General features: G+C 35.8%; 1 protein-coding gene across 2 annotated transcripts in view; it reads left to right on the plus strand.

Moving 5' to 3' along the window:
- Positions 1-19,723, plus strand: part of LOC126834387 (inositol-trisphosphate 3-kinase B-like) — a 152,212-nt gene that overhangs the window by 79,293 nt on the left and 53,196 nt on the right. The window contains exon 1 of one of the 2 annotated variants that reach the window (XM_050566265.1): positions 6,293-6,629. The exons of the other annotated variant lie outside the window; for it this stretch is intronic. The gene's annotated coding sequence lies outside the window, so the exon portion shown is untranslated. Of the gene's footprint in view, positions 1-6,292; positions 6,630-19,723 lie in introns of those variants that run through there. 2 annotated transcript variants of the gene reach the window in all.

A 19,723-nucleotide genomic window follows, 5' to 3' on the forward strand; every position in this document is an offset into this window, starting at 1 on the left:
CTGCAACAATTTCACCCTTATCTCATCGCCTTTCACACATTCCACCGGTAGAATAATAATTGGCCACGCCTTCGCTCTCAGCAGTTTGCATCGTCGACCTCAGATCGACTTGTGTCGTCAACCCGTACCGTGTCTGCGATGACACTTTCAAAAACCGCTTTTCTCGGAGTCGTTTAGCTTTTTCAGTTAACGCGCTAACATAGAAGGTCCACACCGGTGACCCCGTCCGCATCTTTGACGGATATTAGAAATCTCCGGTTGGATATTATTATGGGGAGTGTTACCGAGCCTCGTTAAACGAACGTTATAGTCTCTTAAACAATAAGGATTCGACGGCATTACACCTGAACGTTACACGGCCATAACGACCTGAAGACGACACCGTTTGTAAATATTGCAAGACTAGATACCCGCTGACGGTGTACAGGGTGTACCACGATGATAGGACAGATTAACATACATTTTGTACGCGATTCTTTGAGATCACCGTGATAATCCCCACGCATATCACGTGCATTGCAAGTGCTATCACGAGCAGTGTCCGCGCTGCAGATTCCACTCGGGCTTTTCAAACGGTGTTTCATAAATAAACTGCGGGTATATTAATTACAGGAACAAGCGGGAATTTACATTTTACAACATAGCTGATGTACACCTTAAATTTACTTGATCGTGTTGCGTTTCCTGGCGTTCGTTCCACCGTAGTTTACATTTTAATAGGCGTGTGCATACGATCCAATATAAAGAACGTTTATTCGTTTGATAGGCACACCACGATAGCCGAACGATCATTGTGATCGCCGATCACATATCCCGGCCGTTGTTGTTGGTTAGGAAATCAGGTCATATCGTGTTTAGAGGATATAATAGTAAACGCATGTCGTATAGTATGAGGTCTGCACAACTGTTGGTGCACCTGCTGAAAAGTTGAAAAAAAAAAACGAAACGTGCCACGAAAAACAATAATATTAACAACCGCGGACTAAGGCGCAGCCAAATTATCGTTACTAACGCTGTTAATAGATTTCAAATTTGTACAAACATACATAATATGTTCAGCAAATGTAGTAGTATAGTTTCGATACGGTGAGGAGTAGGTTTATGCTTTGTTCTTATAACAGGGGGTCAAATCCATATTTGTAGCATTAGGATTTACCTACCTACTAAAAAAATATCCAGTGTTTTGTATTTTGAATATGACTTTTTTAAAACATGTTCTTAAAAACACATTATTAATTGAAATTGTTATTTAAAAGTACTTACACGGACGTTAAATGTAATATTTTGAAAAATTGTCATTGTAAGAACATTCTGTAATAGTTATATAGGTATTTTATCTAAAAGAACTACTGTAGTATAGTATATAACCTTATATAATATAATTAACCTTATTAGAGAGTTATTTACAATTTGAGTACTTATCATTTTATCCACAAAACCTAGTTTGAATCTTTATTGTTATATACTTATACTTAGGTAATTTATTGTATTTTGCCATAGTTCATACTTGGAAAGATTTAAATTAGATATTCAACGAACACGCATGAAACGGAAATTTGTAAATATCCTTTAGCTTGATAACGCCCAAACCCGTGCTTTTGACCTCGTTTGCTTACAAATTCACCGGCCAATCAAACGCTGAAACATAATACTACACAAGTACTCGTAGTTTTACACAACCAATGCAAGTTGGTTCACGAACCTTATGTTACTATCACGGTTACACCGCTTTATACACACACCATACAAACAAACGAATGGATGCCTTGTCGAGTCGACTCATTCCATTCGGTCGGTCGCCGTCAAAATAAATAACACCGTGGCTATTGTGGTGACCTCTTCTCGGGTACGGTGACTTTCCGGAGACTCCGCAAACAACCGGTCGGAATGCGTGTTGGTCGCACCTCGTACAAATCCGTACTTAATCATTGCTACTCCTATCCTTTGTGCGCGGTGGCACTTGACTGTTTTGATTGATGCCCGAGGCACTTGCCTTCCGTTGCAGTCGCCGTGCTTTCCACGAGATTCCACGGGCTGGCCGACAACGGTTTTCGTGTCCGTCGCTAAGTATGATAATATTATTGTGGTCATCTTATTCGGTATATAGGCGTATATTTATATTTTCAAAACAAATAAAAAATATTGCGTTGTTATTTCAATTCAAAACCATTTCCGTAAATGACTCGACTGAAAAAATAGCGCAAGTGGCTCGGTATGCTCTGTATGTTTTACACATTGTTAAGTTTCTGACAAGTGCCCTGCTGACAAAAATACAACTATTGCCAACCGTCACATACCTATCGTTTAAGCCGATGCGCAATTCATCATTTCCCGTCAAGGCTTTTAAGCGATTTTGTAACTGGATTTCCAAGAAAACTATTTTGTTTTATGCATATTATCTGCGCGTTGCAAACGAGGTTATAAGATTTGGTCGACGATAGCTGCAGAAGGGCGATTGAAGAAGTGAAAATATCATAGGTCTTAAGGACATAGCGTTATGGACTTAATATTATATTGCGGAGTGAATGTTTTTCTGTGATAGGTGTTAACACCGAGAGATCACCCATTGACCGTCGGCTAAATTACACTAATTACCATAAAAAAGGGGCGGTCGGATTCACGTGGATCCAAAACTACAGACATTAGGGAACAACTCCAAAATGGACCCGACCACATTACCATGGTCGTTTTACGAACGGAATTATTCAGCTATTGAGATTTATTCCCGAAAACGGATTTTTTTTATTTTTACCCAGAACACCGTTTACTTACACGCGTTTTGTACTATTTTTTTTGGTTTGTAAACGGGTTGAGAACAATATTGTGTTTCGTTGAAAGCAGCGTCGATGCGAGAAGATAAATTCATATCTTTCGGACGGAATTACCTTCGTTTGTCACTGTACAATACATGCCGGGGGAGAGACCTGAGGCCGTTCGTGGAAAATGACATCACAACCAACGCCTTTCTTCAAACTCTATTATGACGACTAGGTGTTCGGTGCGTGACCTCTTGGCCCGAGTAGGAGTCGGGAACGACAAAGAGATCTGTAAACAAAACAACAACAAAAATGTGCGTGTACAATTGACTCGGCATGTTTTACTGACTACGACTCCCAAATCATATTGTCAATCATCGAGTAACAAATACCAAGTCAACATGTTGATTAATGGAGGCCCAAGTGTTGATATATTGTCACAACAGCCGCTACCGGATGCGACCGGTTCACGGCGATTGGACGGGGGCGTGTGCGACGCCAATCATCGGCTATACAAGTGCTCTTAAGTTCTATTTAAAGTCGTGATTAGGTCTGGCCAAGCAAGCACTCGGGTTTTAACTAGAAACGTCCATTAGGGCGCCCGATTGTAACACAGTTTTGCTGTTAACGAACCGCGTTTTATTGTTAAAAAAAAAAAACAAAAACTATAAACTGTGAATTATAGTTTATTGTTACTAAATATTAGCTTCGATCAGATAGCTGTATTGGTTTTATTTATTTTCTTCTTATATTGTGTTCGATTTAAACGCACTCAGCCCCAGTCGTGTTTGTGTCTGATTGACTTTAGTCCGGAGGTCGTGATGAAAGTGTGTTTGAAAATTCATTAGCGTTTATTACTATTAGTGGCGGTTTGGTGTTTTACCAGTTTAATGGATTTATCGGGTATTATTATTATTTTTATTCAATTAGACGTGCATTATAATATGTACAGAATTACAGACGGTGTTCACACAATAAGGCCATTAACTCTACTAAAACAGCAACGGTTGTTAGTCGGCTGCTACGTGTTGGTCCGGCATATAGGTAACAAAATCCGTCTACCGTGCTAAGTCAATAGTTGTTATTCGGCTTAATTATTGTTATGCACAAATACGCTGAGAAAGTATATCAGGGTGACGGCGATATAAATTACCGGCGCCTAGATCTCGTTTGAACTGCTATATATGATCACGTTTAGCGTCGAAAATAGATTGAAAAAGTGCAATTATTTTAATCGGTGCAGTGGAAATCCAAACGTATAGGAAGTCATCCTCTGACGTGGGCCTCGACAGGTCCCCGAGTAGTTGCTTGCATTTCTCTGAAATCAGTATACAACCGAAAAATAATTTATCTCCATCGCGCATGCCAAGTACTTGAACAGCCCGTGTAACGTATTCATTATGGCGCCGACCTGATCGGGTTGTGCCCAAGACTAATTTTCAAGGCGTTTTTTGTAACATTTTGATTATGATCGAAATTGAAGCATAAGCACAAATATTACTGCCTAGTACTTGAAGCTATTCGTTTGAAAAACTACCAGGATCCAGGTGTTAAATCTTATATGGTCGCCCCAGAGAGTGTCTGTCCGTCGACAAAGTGCCTCGCGAAGAAAATTGCCATTTTTACAATTATTATTATTGCAAGACACTGCCGCCAGAAATTATGGTAATGCGACAAGGATACATCGTCTAATGATGATGATAATAATAATAATAATAATAGCCATAGTAATCTAATATAACATGATCGGATAGACCCGCAGCGGTGTTGACCGGTGGGGACAAGCCAATTTCCTAATAGCTATTAAAATATATTATAGGTATATGTTTAACCGTGTATAATAGCTACTCGTCCAGAACAACAAAACATGATTTATGCACGTGTAATTTATTATTGCGGCCAACCAATACTAATGATAATCGCCGTTGTATGCGGTCCGTGTGTCGGCCGGCACTTCGTAAGTCGTTTTTATTTTTCTAATTTGACTGTTCAAACACTGCCAAAATATTAGCGGCAATAAATCAAACGGACTGCAGTCATCGAGATTTTCTAGGTTATTTCGTAGATTTTTTTTTTTTGCCAACTGCCAACTGAGAGTTTTTTAAAACCGGCCTCCGGCATTTCTTGACACGAAGAAATCGCTCAACAAGTTCTTGTTTTGGAAAAGTTCACAACGCGACCATATAGATTGTTCTGACTCGGGTGGACTGTATGGCATAGCGCTATAAATTAGTGCAAGATGGACCATGTGTTGTTTTTGTCCGTTTAATGTTTTTTGTCGGCCGTCGTTCTAAACCGGCCTGTGCACACAATTTGTGTTGTGGCAATTTTTTAGTGTACACATTTGTTTGGTGTATACTTTATTAAAACTGTATGGAAATAAATCAAACGTAAAATTCGTTTTAGATTTTTATTTTACTTTTTCATCGTCACAAAACAAATATACTTGAACAAATAAATAGATATTAGATAGACTAAAATAATTAATGACTAAAATTCTGATGATAGTTTCTTTAAAATAAATACACAAATTAAAAAAAAAAAAACAAACACCGATTATTTTCAACACTATTAACATTTTAAGTTTTCCAATTAAAACGCGATAATGACAAAATATATTGTTTGCGTCATCGCATGATGGATTTATTATTATTACTAAAAAAGGTTTACACTTGTAACCAAGTGTGCAATACATAGTTAATCCTATAAGACCGTCTATGGCGCGATGGCAACATAACTAAAAAAAAAAAAGTTAGGAGCTGGTAGTAGCGTTATGTGATTGATCTATTACAGTTGCCAGGTGTGGATTGGTTAGGAAGGCGGACATCGTCGCTTAGGCCAGTAAAAAAGATAGGTCGCTTGATGAACCGTTTTATTCGTTAAAATATTATTTGAATGAATTAATGCAAATTAAGTAAATCCAAGGTTAACGTTTGTACAACTGTTCTTAATGCAATTTTTAGTTTTCGTTTTGCCGCCTAAATTAGCCCACTAAACCGAGGCCCAGTTTTTATTTCAAAAATACGCCAGAGCTCTTTTGCACTTTTTCTGGTCGATTGTCGTTCTCATTCCTCCCCTGGCCTCGTTCTCCGTTATAAAATATACCCTACAGACTAGCCAGGTCGGGTGGGTGGATATTTCAATGACTCGACACAGGTAAACCGGGATCTAGAGTCTGGCATCTTAGAGTAGAGCATCTTCTGGGAAGGTTTGTGATATCTACCGGTAGACTATCGAATGATAGATGGCAAACTACGGCTTTTGGTCAGATTAACGCGAGCAGACGTTTTCCTAGAGACTAACCAGCTGACCTGACGGGAAAAACTTAACGAGCACATTATTTTTTTTTTGGGTTTGCTGCAAGTGGATTTTTACATATATACGATATATATATATATGTAATTGTAACGTTTGATAACGGCTATTATTTATTGTGTGTACGGAAGTCCCGTAGGACAACAGCCTCCTCCCTCCTGACCACAAAACGACGGGCAACATCGATGACGACGCCGCCGGTTCTCAGTCGTGAACGGTAACTCGACGTGCGCCCCGCAGTAGGCGAACGTGCGTGTGTCGCGGTCGTGTCCGTGTGTTTGTGTTTTAGACTTAGCGTACCTATATGTGTGTGTGTGTGTTCTCCAAGTACGGTTTACAAGACGCGCAAAAGAAGTCGGTGATTCTTACCGTTTTCCGCAGCGTCCGGACAGGCGGTTGTAAACAAAAAAAAAACTAAATTTTTTTTTTTTGTTGAAAAAATCAAAGTTAAACTTTGCCTTTGGTCGATCGACACCACAGTCCACAGTCCGTCTACCTAACCTAACCGGGCTAGTTAAAATGTAATCGAAGAGAGCTGTTTTTCCATCATACAAATAGGTAGGTGTCCAATTATTTAAAAAAAAAATAGGTACTTTGTGATTTTGTAACATGCTTCGACACCTTTTTCTGGAACAAATTTACTTGACCAGATAGTACAACACATTTTTTCATTTTTTTTTGCGCCTAATCAACAGAACGAATTATTTCCTACACCTATTATATATGTATACCTAACCTATATTAGTTATCAGTAAAAAACATTACGGTACAGTATTTAGTAGTTAACCTATAGTAGGACCTAGTGGGACTAGCGTTACTGTCAACTGAAATAGAAGTTGTCAAGGCTGAAATGATGTCAAGTTAATTAAAAATTTAGGCCATTTTCCACAGTTTCAACAGCTATTTCATCATTTTTTTTTAGAGATATCGTTTTTTCTCATAGTTTGAAATATATTTTTATAGCGAGCCGTGAGCCCCGACTGATGTTAATTAGAAAAGCCTACTATTTAAAAAAATGTATAAAGTAAATAATTTTCAAAATTAAAAAAATTAAATTAAACAATTTCTATGTACAAAACAAAATATTCTTCTTACATAATAATTCATATTATAATTGAACGCTGGTAGTAAACATTTTAGAAGTTTCGGAACTTATACTAAAGCTTTTAAACGAGTTAGAAGTAAAACTCGACTTGACAAAATATAAACTACAAACATGATTGTCATAGTAGTTAAAATAATAAACGAATCATAATCACAACTTTCAACAACTTAACGTCCGACGGCCGACGCATAAATACATTTAAAATTAATTTAACATAAATTTATTGTAGTACAAAAAAAAAAAAAATTATGTACATACATAAAAATAGTCTTAAGTTTATTTAATCTAGGTGAATAATTTAAAAATTGAAAACTTAAAAATTGTATTTGATATTATGCTTATGTTCTTGTGGTATCCTTATGGCATGAACAAAGGATAAACGAAGCAGTTTTAGTTAGGGGTTAGGTTTGACCGGAATTGTATTTTTACCGTTAATAATAATAATAATAATAATATGTAGTTTGAAGTGTAAATGCAAGAACCTTAAGCTTTCTGAATAATAATTTGCGTTTTTTATGAGATTATTTTAATTTTAGATTTAACGACTTCTAAATAAAAAAACGCGTTAGGTACTAAAATCATATAAATTGTTTTCTAATTCAATTTTGTTCGATCTAGTAAAATTAAATGTTCGCTATTTTTAAGTAAACATATTTTATCGTTTTACATGTACAGATTTTTATTAGGGCGTTTAAGAAGTTTTTTCCCTTGAAGGTTATTTGCCCTTCGGTTGGTGTGTTTTTACATTTAATAAATCTAGTTGAACCCGTTTCGTGGTAAACGTTTATTTTTTAAGCGTTTGACAAAAGAAACAATTAAAATCCATATTAAGTACTTAGATGTGTTATTCTTGTATGAGTTTTTTTCGTACGCCCAATACATGTTTTCGGCATGCCGATTGACGTCAACGGCAAATGCGCCTATTTTGAAAAATATTTACTTAATCTCATTGTGTTGGGCCGGAACGAATGATTTAACGAGCAACAGACGTTGGTAAAACCAAAAAAAAAGAAATACAGCAAAAAAATCCGCCGTCATTCAGGTGTTCAGATTTTCGTCGAAGCGTTTGTTGGATTTAATTTGTTACTATTTGTTCGTCTTCTGTTAATATATTATGTGACGTTGTTAGTCTTTTAATAGGAAAAACAACTTTCCGGAAAATATGCATTTAAATTCAAAAAGCGAACGTGTGCGCGTCCGAATCGTAATACAACGACAAAAAGACACCAAATTTGTTTTCCATATTTTTTTTTTTTAAATCGTCATAGCGCAATAGGTCTTTTCATAGTCAATGACGTGCGTGTTGACATATCATTACGGTAGGAATAACTTTAGAAAAAAAATACATACAATAGTATTATTGCGTAGCGCGTGTCTGTTCTTTAGTGCCTAAAAAAAAAAAAAAAAAACAACTGTACTCAACAACGCAGTTATTTTGTTATGGTAGCGAATATTTCTGTTCTTGTGCTCGACTTTGAATTTTGACCATACAATTCTGATCAATGCCCTTAAAGTTTCTGTTTTATTCAATTAATATGTTTTGAATATTGGCTTGCACGATCGGTATCATCTACAATGTCTTAAAACACTGTACAGAGTGTTCCAATCTGAAACATTTAACCAAAATGGCGGTTAGACCAATAAAAAAGCTCCTCGTTTTCTGGGTTTTGATCACGAAAAAATTAATTTAATTTAATTTCACGAAAGTTTCGATATAGTATACATAAAGAAAAATTACTTGAAGAAAACAAGCATTTCTCTTAAATCAGTGCAAAATTCTCATCTTAAAAGAAGCGTTCAATATTTCTGTAAAGTGGTTTAGTTTATTTTTCAGCTTTTTCATTTAGTTAATTAATTTTTAATTTCCATAGTACTCACGAAATAATATTAAATTTAGTTAAATGTGTTAACTCTGTTTATTTTTGTTGAGCGTTTTAAATATAATAATTAAATGTCCGTTAACCTTATAATATAATACAACAAAAACATGTTTTCCAAACATTGTTTTAAAAATGTATTCACGAAATGCTGTCAAATATTATTATGGAAAATGTGCAATCATATGACAATATTTTTAATGTAATTTATAATTTAAATGAAAATTCAACGTCTATAAAATGTTGTTGCTGCTCAATTATATTCTCTTTACAAATATAATAATTTTCCAATTGGTGGATGGGATATAGTTCAGAATCTTTAAAGTTTTCTAATGCCTAATCTGATTGCTTCACTTTATCTAAACGCAAAATCACCTTCTTAAGGGTTAATCATTGAAAAAGTTGTGCTAATTACAGTAGGCTAATAAACATGTTCACAACAGCTGCCAGGTGTAAGATTGTTTTATTTTTTAATTTAAAGGCCTTTGTTGTTGAGTTTAAGTACTTTTGTTCAATAAAAAAAATGTGTTATTGCCGTTATTAAACATTGTTGTGTAATCCGGATGCTTGTAAGAATCACGGTAGTGAAGAGTTGTCCTTTTCGGATTGAGTGAAAGCAGTTCGCATGTGGGAAAGTCTCAGGATTCGTATCTTCTTTTTATAGGTATATTTTTTATGTAAAATAAAACTCAGATGTTTTAATTGCTGTTGGATAACTAACTTTTTAGTTGAATTAATAGACAAATAGATAACTTGGTGAGAGGTGTGATATTTTCTTGTTAAAAAAAATATAATAAATTATCACTTTGTGATTGTAAAACAAATGCGGATCGTTTGATCGAAAATTATATATGCAAAATTTTGGATATTTCAAACCGAACTTAAATAATTGCTTTAATAATTACTTAATTTGATTAAAATATCTTCCCAAACTAGTTTCTTTGTGCGAGTTTCCAGGAAGCGATTTTTCAGCAATTTAATGACGTCCTATCGAGACGTTGCTGAATAAATATACAATATTTATATTATGTCGTGTATAATGCTCGACTGTCGTGGAATAAAAAATTTTTTTTAAAATACAGCTTGTGCGTATTTGATTAGACGTTATATTATTTATGGGTTCTATTAATCAAAATAATGTTATGCCTCGACAGTGGCTTATTGAACTGGTTTGACAGCTCCTCTTGGCAAAAATAATTACTGGATCGCTCACTCACTAACTACTGTAATAAAGCTATAAGATTTATGATAAAACGTATAATTTTTGTGTGGGATGATGCGAAAAAGAATCTTTATATATTTTCTTATTATAAAAACGCAGTTAGCGTTAAAACACATAACGTTATTTTGTAGTACCGGCCAGCATAGCTTATTTGGTCACAACAAAATTTAGCTTTTCTGTTAAAAACAATAACATGATTGTCGTTGACCGGAACCGTTTTTTATGCAAATCATAGGCGAAAGGTCCTCGACAGTTTAATGTGATATAATAATAATTATGTATCATGTTTACCTACTACAATTATCAGGTAAAGATTGTTTTGAGAGGAAGAATAGATAGAATAGGCGGGTATCGCGTTTTCAGACGTCTTGGCACGGTTTCTTGTCGAACAACACTATCGACCAGACTGGCGTTTGACAATAGTTTTTCATTAATTCTGCTTTTTTTTAAAACCTTACATGTACTTAGGTATAGGGTTTTTTCAACTATTTATTATCGAAACTCCCCATATCGTCTTGTAAACAATATTGTTAGCGATTTTCCCGCGCATTGCCTCCGCACTAATTACATACTGGCGCAGACATAACTTTTGTACACACACAACATGCCTATTCGATTCATGCTTTTTAATCCAAAACCATAATTTACAGCTGTGATTTTACGTGTCTGTCGTCTGGTGTTGAATCCAAAGTGAAGCTAAATAATATCATCGATAACCGTGTTTACAGTAAATTTTTACTTTGGACGAATATTTTTTGTTAAAAAAAAATGGTAATTATGAGTTTTGACACAAACTAAACAAAACCTTTCAAATCCTTCGATTAATACTCTACGACTCGATTTAAAAGGAAAACGCGACAGACAAAGTCAACAATTATAATACAGAGTTAATAGTCGTTATAAAGAGTTGTGTCGTGATAGATTAATAATAATTATTATGGCTCTTTCTCACTACGGATTGAATATTCACAAATGTCATCAATCGACACCCGTATGGCATTGCCGAGTCTATTTATCTGATTTCAAATATTTAGCGTTGCCTTATGTGCTTCGACTGCCGTTTGCCGATAGCCATCTAGCCAATTTGCAGTCGTTCCACACCACAGGTAGATCGTTCTGAGTTATACATATAACATTAATATTAATTATTATATACACAAAAAAAAAACAAATGGTTAGCCTTATTTCTTATTTTCTATGGATTGAAATGACTAGTGGTCGTTTTCGCCGGTTTGGCTAAAGCTAAGAATGGTCTATACTAGTTTTACTATATTTTTTTTTAAACCGTATTCAGTTTTTAAACTAACTGGCAAGATCTAATACATTATACACAAAAAAATGTACAATTACATTATCATCTTGTACTATCGTACATTAGATTTTGCTGTCAAAGTTGTCGGCCGTGTATTTTTTTAGGATAGGTGTCTTCCCCATCTATGATCCCGTCCCCATTCTACCATAAAACACCATCACGCTTATCAACACTTGTCTCACTGGTTATACAAATTAGACAAATTGGGTCACGAGGTTCGGCGTTATCGTGTAACGTGAATTGTACGAAAATAAAACATTATATATATTAAATATATGGTATTATGTTATTTAAATGCGGAAATGATTTTTGATATTGCTTATCGACAATGTTGTACCGTGCCTGAGGCCTTGAGACGTATACGCCGACGGTATAATATTTACATACTAATTATATATTGTTATTATTATTGATATTATATTTTACATCATAATATATATTGTACTTACAGGATGTATTTGAAATCAGTTGAACACTAAATGTGGGATCATCCTACACGGATGGTGTCCAAGAATACATTTTTCGAAAATTCGTTTGCTACTTTTAAATACTTGGGGTTTGGGAAATGAATAATAATGCTGACAAAAAATGAATTTGGCGTTAAATTCTCTTACAAATTGTGTTAATCACTCGATAATTTGATTTTTCCAAAAACTAAAAAACTTAAAAATATTACTTGATTAATATTATTCAAAAAGCTCAAAATAACACCGAGTGACATAATATCTGTTTGTAAGAGAATTTCGCAAAAATTATCATTAGACAATGTATTTTTGTTTACATGATATATCATGATTTCAAGAATTGAAACAGTTTTAGAACTTATTCAAAATGTTACAGGAAACTTTTACACGAAAAAGTTTTCACGGTACATTGATTTATGGTACATTAACATAGAATTCACGTTGTGGAGTATTATAGCAACTCCAAGGGTGACGAAAATATTGCAATGGCATTTCATTAAGAATGCATTTATTCTTAGCGGCTACACCTTGTTTATGTATTATTATATATCTGTATAATTGACGAATATTGGGTAAAAAAAAAAACAGCCAACCAGTATTATTATCGCCAATCTGTAACTTTTTCATTGTGCGGGTCTTTTTTTTTCTTCGTATTATTCGTTTTTTAGAAAGGCGATTCAATACAATAATAATATTATTATTATTGTTGTTGTGAGATCTAATACTACATATTAGCACAACGGCCGAATAATAGTATGAATGTGCGTACCTATATTTGAGCTGTAAAAGAGCTTGTACGCATGCACAATGCACACGCATTGAGTATATATATAGGTTGTTGCATCGGCAACGTTGCACAATGTAGATCACACGGTCATTTATCGTACGGCTAGCTCGTCGGTCCCGTTTATTATTTAAACGAAGGCGGGCGGATTAAAAATAATATATATCTACATTATATGTATACAATAATAATAATAATAATACTTAAGTCACGTAGTATTTATCAAAATGTCAATTAAAAACGCCGACGGTAAAGAATATCGGAACCTCCCCCCCCCCCAAGGGCCCCACACACACTTCCCCTCGTGCGTTCTCTCAGCAGACTCGACTTGCCACACGGTCTCTCTTCGGTTCATTCATCTCGTTAGATGTTTTTCTGCACGTCTTCTCTCTTGATGATGGGTCTCTGTGATGATGTTGTCTGTTGGGTTGCGAAATGTGTGCCGTTACCACTAACAGCGTTAAGTAATGCCTCGGCCCGTGCTTTATAATATAGTATGAATATTATTTTATATATAGAATCCCAGCTATGTCCGATACGTTGCAAACAATAATATTGCAGCATTCGAGTGCGTTATAGTATTACTGTAATCGACTCGTTTAAAAACGATATTGTTACTGCGCAATCCGATAAAATCGATCAACAAGAAATGATGTTGACCTAATGTAGATTCAGTAAAACACCTATCAATGCGCTTGTTATCAATGCGATCAATTAGGTTCAGAAATGTTCCATTAAGCTTGATTAATTAATTTATTATGATTTAAGCCGGTCTCTTAGCAACCAATGGCCAGTTGTTTGTTTAGATAAATGTTAGAAAAGACGCGTATGTCATTTTTTGCAGCCTATCTTTTTTTTTTTTTATTGTAAGACATTTTGAACAGCATAGATTGCACTGTCGTGTTTTATATTAATATTAGTTATCTAAATATTTGTTCTTTTTTCGCTTCTTGGGAATTATTCACGTTGTAAAGGTCATTAAACAGTTCAATTACACGCATCCCTGTAGTTTTGTATAGGACTGCCGCCGACAAAAGCGGACATATGTACAAACCTAACCAGCTGACAAGCATACGTTTTCGTTCAAGTACATTTCCAGTAAGGCTGAGCTTAGCAGTATATAGTAATAATACCAGCACGTTTTTTGGAGAGCCAGCTGACGGACGATCTCATATTATGATGGGTCAGTCGTGGACACTGCAGTAGACTTTCGAAAATTGCCCATCTATCAAATAGAAAATTTTGGTTTCCACTCTCCAACGGCAATCTACTGCGCATTATAATTAGGCAATCTTTCAGGCATATCAAACCCACAGCCGACCGTTTAATATTATTATCCAATTTAATTATTTTATTGTTTGCGGTCACGCGCGACAGATTGCTGTGCGGGTCACGAGTATACTATAGGCAGATATGTACACAGAAAAATGTACAACGCCTAATTGTAAGTATAAATCTGTCAAGTCCGGCATTGGCCGGGCTTGATACGAACTGATTTTTAGGCCTAAGTGTGCAATCGCGTGCGACCGTTCGATCAAACGAGAATGATTTAACGTTATCTCGCATATCTCACACAGACTGGCATATAGAGACCTGGCATTGGGTCGAATGATTGGGTTCTCGACGGGGTCAGTTTGTAGTGATTATTATGGCTTATTTTGTTTTTTAATACGAGTATTAATTGCGCTTAAAGCGGTTTTCGCGACTACCAAATCATTTTTTTAATTGTAGAAAATGGTATGTTTTTCGCCGTACACCGCCGTCACGCCGCCTTGTAATTATAATATTATATACGTTTTAAGCATACGGTTTTTCGTTTACCGCCACTGTAGCAAATTAAATATTAATAGATTTTTTTTTGGTCTATAATGTGTTTTTTTTTACTATTGCCAAGATTTTTCTCACGCGACGCCTATGAACGGATCCGGTAGTAATTGACTATTTAACTCCCAAGACGTTTTATTAAACGTACAACAACGTGGGTTTTATTAAACTGATTTAATACTTACTCGTTATGTTGTGTGACCACCGAATCTTTGGATTAATTTCACATTTATGTTTTTTTTTATAATTGGGCGAAGTGTGTAAAGTAATATACAATATTGGTCATCTCAATCAATTCATTGAACTATAATCTGTTGCATTCAAATGTCAGCATTAAGCAACATCTAGGCGCACAAACGTTTGTGTTCACAGCGTGAGAAAAATTTTACTTAATTGTAATTTTTTCTTCAAGGTAATAATAATTTGAATGTAAAAATATATTCATCCGTAGTAGACAATGACAAATAGTTATTAATGTTCCAGTTCAAACTATAAGGTACTTTAAAGGGTAGTTTTAGAGGGTTAATATTTTAAGTAAAATAGCAATCTAAATATTCTAGTTATCTATTATTTGAAATCGGAAAAATGTAATAAAAATAATCAATAGTCTAAGGCCAGTTTTGGGTTATTTGCACTTTCTTTCTTTTTATCATATCATTCGTTTTTAATCGATAAAATAAATATGTAGATTGCTATTTGACTTTTAAAAGTTACCGTCTAAACCTACCCTCTAAAATTATATTTTTCATTCGAACTTTCAACTTTTGTGGGTGACTTTTAATATATATAGTTATTTTATATTATAAAAATGATCATCTGTAACTGTGTACGTTATCAGTTCTTGGCCTCGCCACACTTAACCGAGCAAGGATATAATAAAAACACAGCTGCACGTGGCTAATATATTCGATGATAATTATTAACGGGTCTACTATGGGAACAGTACTGGCTAAAATAATTATGTCAAAATCAACACAATAGTAATATAACAAAAAAAAATATGACGTATAATTCAAATAACATACGAGATATGCACGAGTAAACATAATATCATAAAAAACCTTCAAAAACAATAGTTGTACATCATTTGGAATGCAGACATTTATTATTTATAACGTCATTCATAATAATTCAAGTACTTATCCATTGTTTATTTTTTCTTTTGTACAGTATTATCGACTGTAATTCACCTAATTTCCAATTAAAATGTCACACTTTTTGCACAAGACCTTCGGCGCACACTCCTCGGCGCTTGGCCATTTTTTTTTCCGCATCGTCGTTTATTATCGTTGCCCGTTCACGACAGCTATTCGCACCGATAAACTACTTGGCCGACTTGGTTAAAAATCAAGTCAAAACGCCCGGTTTAAACCCACCGACGGTTGACTTCATTAAGTCTGGAGCGCGTGAGCCTACCGCCATTATGCAACTACACATAGATGCAAATGCGCTATTTAGGTCTTTGCACGATATCGTATTCGCCAATGCACATTAGCATATTATTATTATTATTTTGCCGATCTTGTTTCCGTTATCTTGCTACTTGATCTTTTCGTACTCTTCCCGTGCTCGGCCACGTTGTTTTTTAATAGCCCGCATTTTAAGTGCCTGAATATAAATCATAAAATAAAATTATTATCAATCGGTATTCGCGTGTAATAATTTCACCCAGCCGTCAAATTGGTTCGGTAATCATTTCCATATGTATGGAAATCGACCACTTACTATGTAAATGTGATGGTGCACCGATGATAAACATTAATTCACGCTTCTTATAACGGCCGTCGTGCGGCCAACTCTTTTTGTTTTTGAACGCATACCAGTTTGGATTTTTATCCAAACTGGTCCAAAAGGTCGGGCAAACTATACAAACAATAAGACTTAAATGCTAATGAGATCATATCAGGACGAATGCCAAAGGTTCTCTTGCCAATTCAGACAGTGTTACCGTCTGGAGAAATTTCGTTTGTCCTCGATCTAACACCAAATTATTTGAAGATTGTTTCCACGTGTCTAGTCAACGAGTAGGAGCTTTGAAATCCGCAGAGTGTACACAAGTGCCGCTATAGGTAACGTGCACTCTTCGCGGGTCGATAATAATTATGTCTAAAACTGAATATTCAGAGTTTTTGTTTAGAAATTGAATAGTTAGAGAACTTGTTGTGCGGATAAGGCGAAGGCGGTCGAACGGCTGGCAATTGCTCGAAATTCCGGATTCACGTATCGATATCCAGCCAATTTTGGTTGTTAAACTGAAATAAAACAAAAATTAACCGTATTAATTCCCAAAAATATGCGTGTAAGTTTGTGCCAGCAGCTTCGTCGGCGGCGGCTGTAATGATGATGAGGGGAAAACGTCTACTATACGCACACTCCACAACATTATATATATATATATATATATATATACCAGTTCCCACGAGATCCAGATCCGGATCATATTAATGACCGTATTATATTATTAAGTATAACATTATGTGCCTCGACACGGCCGGCAAAAATATTGTTATGCGTGTTACCTGCGGTCCCGCCATGTTTATGTCTTTATTTTAATTTACACGGCGTTTATGTCTCATAAAAAATAATTAACGCGCCGGCGACATGATGTACGGCCAAAAAATTACTATCGACGATCGTGTGCACAATAAATAATTGCGCACTAGGATAGGCTCGGCGCAACACACGGTCATTACACGAGGCGTGTAGTCGCTGGATTCTTCCCTCGGGTTACCAACAACAACTTACCGCAACCGCCATCGGTGCTGTTCTTTTTTTTTATCGTTTTCACATCAGAGCAAGCACACTATACCGTGGTGCCCACAGAGAAGAACAGACCCTCCGAAACTGTATCAAAAGTCAAGTTAAACGTTATAACGAATCGTACATATTATTTTGACCAAAAGCAACTCTCGGCGAACTCTGTATTTAAATTCTGAGACACTTATTCGAATTAAACTAATACCGGGGGGTCCTTCGCCCGTGATTTGCCCCGTTAAATTTCGACGAATCATTAAATATATCATTTTGTTTTTTTTTTTGCGTTGTAAATGGCAGTCGACGGCCAAGAATGGTGACGGGTGTGTTATGAAATCCAGAAGGTCTCGAAGGAGAAAACACATTTCACACCGCGAACACTATATTATTATTATCAAATAAGACTGCGAATTAAAATTGCGACGGTCACGCCTTGTAAGATTTTTTTTCTGGGAGTTTTTTTCACGCGCAATTAATTACCGCGGTCGGTTGTTGACGGAAACAAAACGGTAGTTAAAAATATTGAATTTTTTGTCGAGGCTATGGACCGAACTCGTGTGTGTGTTTGTGTGTGTGTGTTGCAACGCCAAATACTATTACAAAAAAACCAAATCCAAATGTCACGGCGGCGCTTGACTGACAGTGCGTTTGTTTCGGTGCACGCCATTTCTTATAGTAAACGCATTCATACAATAACAATAATAATAATAATAATATGTAATTGAATCGCAGCTTTGGCGCACGATTTTCGCGTAAGGTACATATCGATTGTGTGCCCGTTGTAATGATTTTGCCAATCGAGGTCAGGATTTTGTTGTGTACATTGCACGAGAGCGTTGGCCAAGCTTACTGGGCGCATTAGCGACTCAAAAAATAAATAAATAAAAAAATTGTCGAATAATATACTTAACGCCTTAAAAAAAAAATGTTTTTTCCTCGGCCAACACTAAAATATTATACACAGTTTTTTTTTTTAGAAATATTATAGCTATTACCGACGCTAACACAATGCACATGATATACAAACTCACGGACGTGTGTAAACATAAAGAGCAAAAAAAAAATCCAGTCTATACCCGCTCTGGTTTGTGGTATGTGCCTCCTTAATGGACCGCGGTCGTTAATCACCGAGTGAAACCGAACTAACAGCAAAACTAATTAACCTGTCAAATTTGAATAACACTAAAAATCGACAAATATCGCGCGCGCTTAATTGACTTTGGCGTAAAGACTTCTTGTCCGTGAAAAACGTCCGATCCATACGCTTGTAGTAGTGATCTCCATTGCGAGATTAACAGTCGATGATATGTTAATTAGATATTATAGCCAATCGTTTATAGGACCCATGACTTGGGTCTGTGCTTTGGCTGACATTTATATGATTTTCGGTGGCCATGTCCGTGGCGCAATTGTGGGCAGACTGGTGGCAACGAAAGCTCAGACCACTGATGTTAGAGTTCAGGACAAATCCGCGATTTTCACTGTTGTCAGAATATGATTATGCTTGGCTACAAAATAAAACGTCGGTTTGGCTGTTAACGAGGAGACGCACATAGGATGAAAACGTCGTTTTTTCAACACCAGATTCGGCGTTGATGATGTTTTTCACTTATACGCGTAGCTACCGGCATTGCAACCCGGTTTGGTATAGGTACACATAGTATGTATAACGTTAATTTAGTGTAGTGGCCCGGTCTTAACGGCTTTTCGCTTACACTACAAGAATTAAATTAATTCTCTCCGGTCGACACTAATTTGACTAATTTAATCTACCTGCCGTTTATTACTACACACACACGCACACACATACACGTGCACCGAATAAAAAAAACGCATGAATGGTACAATTAAACCAGATGCGTAGAAACTGGACCGGATGATATAATTTTGCCTTAACAAGGTCCAGCGCCGAAAATTTCTCATCAAGGCCAGAACCATTATTATATGTTCTCTCAACTCCGACTGGGTGTGTTGTTGATCGGTCGACATCGCGTTATTGACTGGTGAAACGGATCAAAGAAACGACAATACCCTCAACGATAATAATATTATGTACTTTCATTTATGGAATTAATAACGTTTAACGTGTACAGGTATTAAATCCCTATAAGTGGCTGTCGTTCGAGACGATGAACGATATGGCCGAGCGTCCGTTTGATCATTACTGGCGCATCGCCTGATCCAAATCTGGATAACGTAATTATTATATTATATAATAGTGTAGTTAATAAAGCTATTTCTCTAGTCGTGTGAGTCCGTGAGGTGTTTATATTAAAATCGAATTAATATTGCTTCTCGGTCCGGATCTCC

The sequence above is a fragment of the Adelges cooleyi genome, unplaced genomic scaffold (assembly GCF_023614345.1).
Source record: "Adelges cooleyi isolate 19-005CV unplaced genomic scaffold, UGA_ACOO_1.1 ACOO_flye_CR_arks_rails_tigmint_CR_PRNA_21, whole genome shotgun sequence".
Classification (NCBI taxonomy): Eukaryota; Metazoa; Arthropoda; class Insecta; order Hemiptera; family Adelgidae; genus Adelges; species Adelges cooleyi.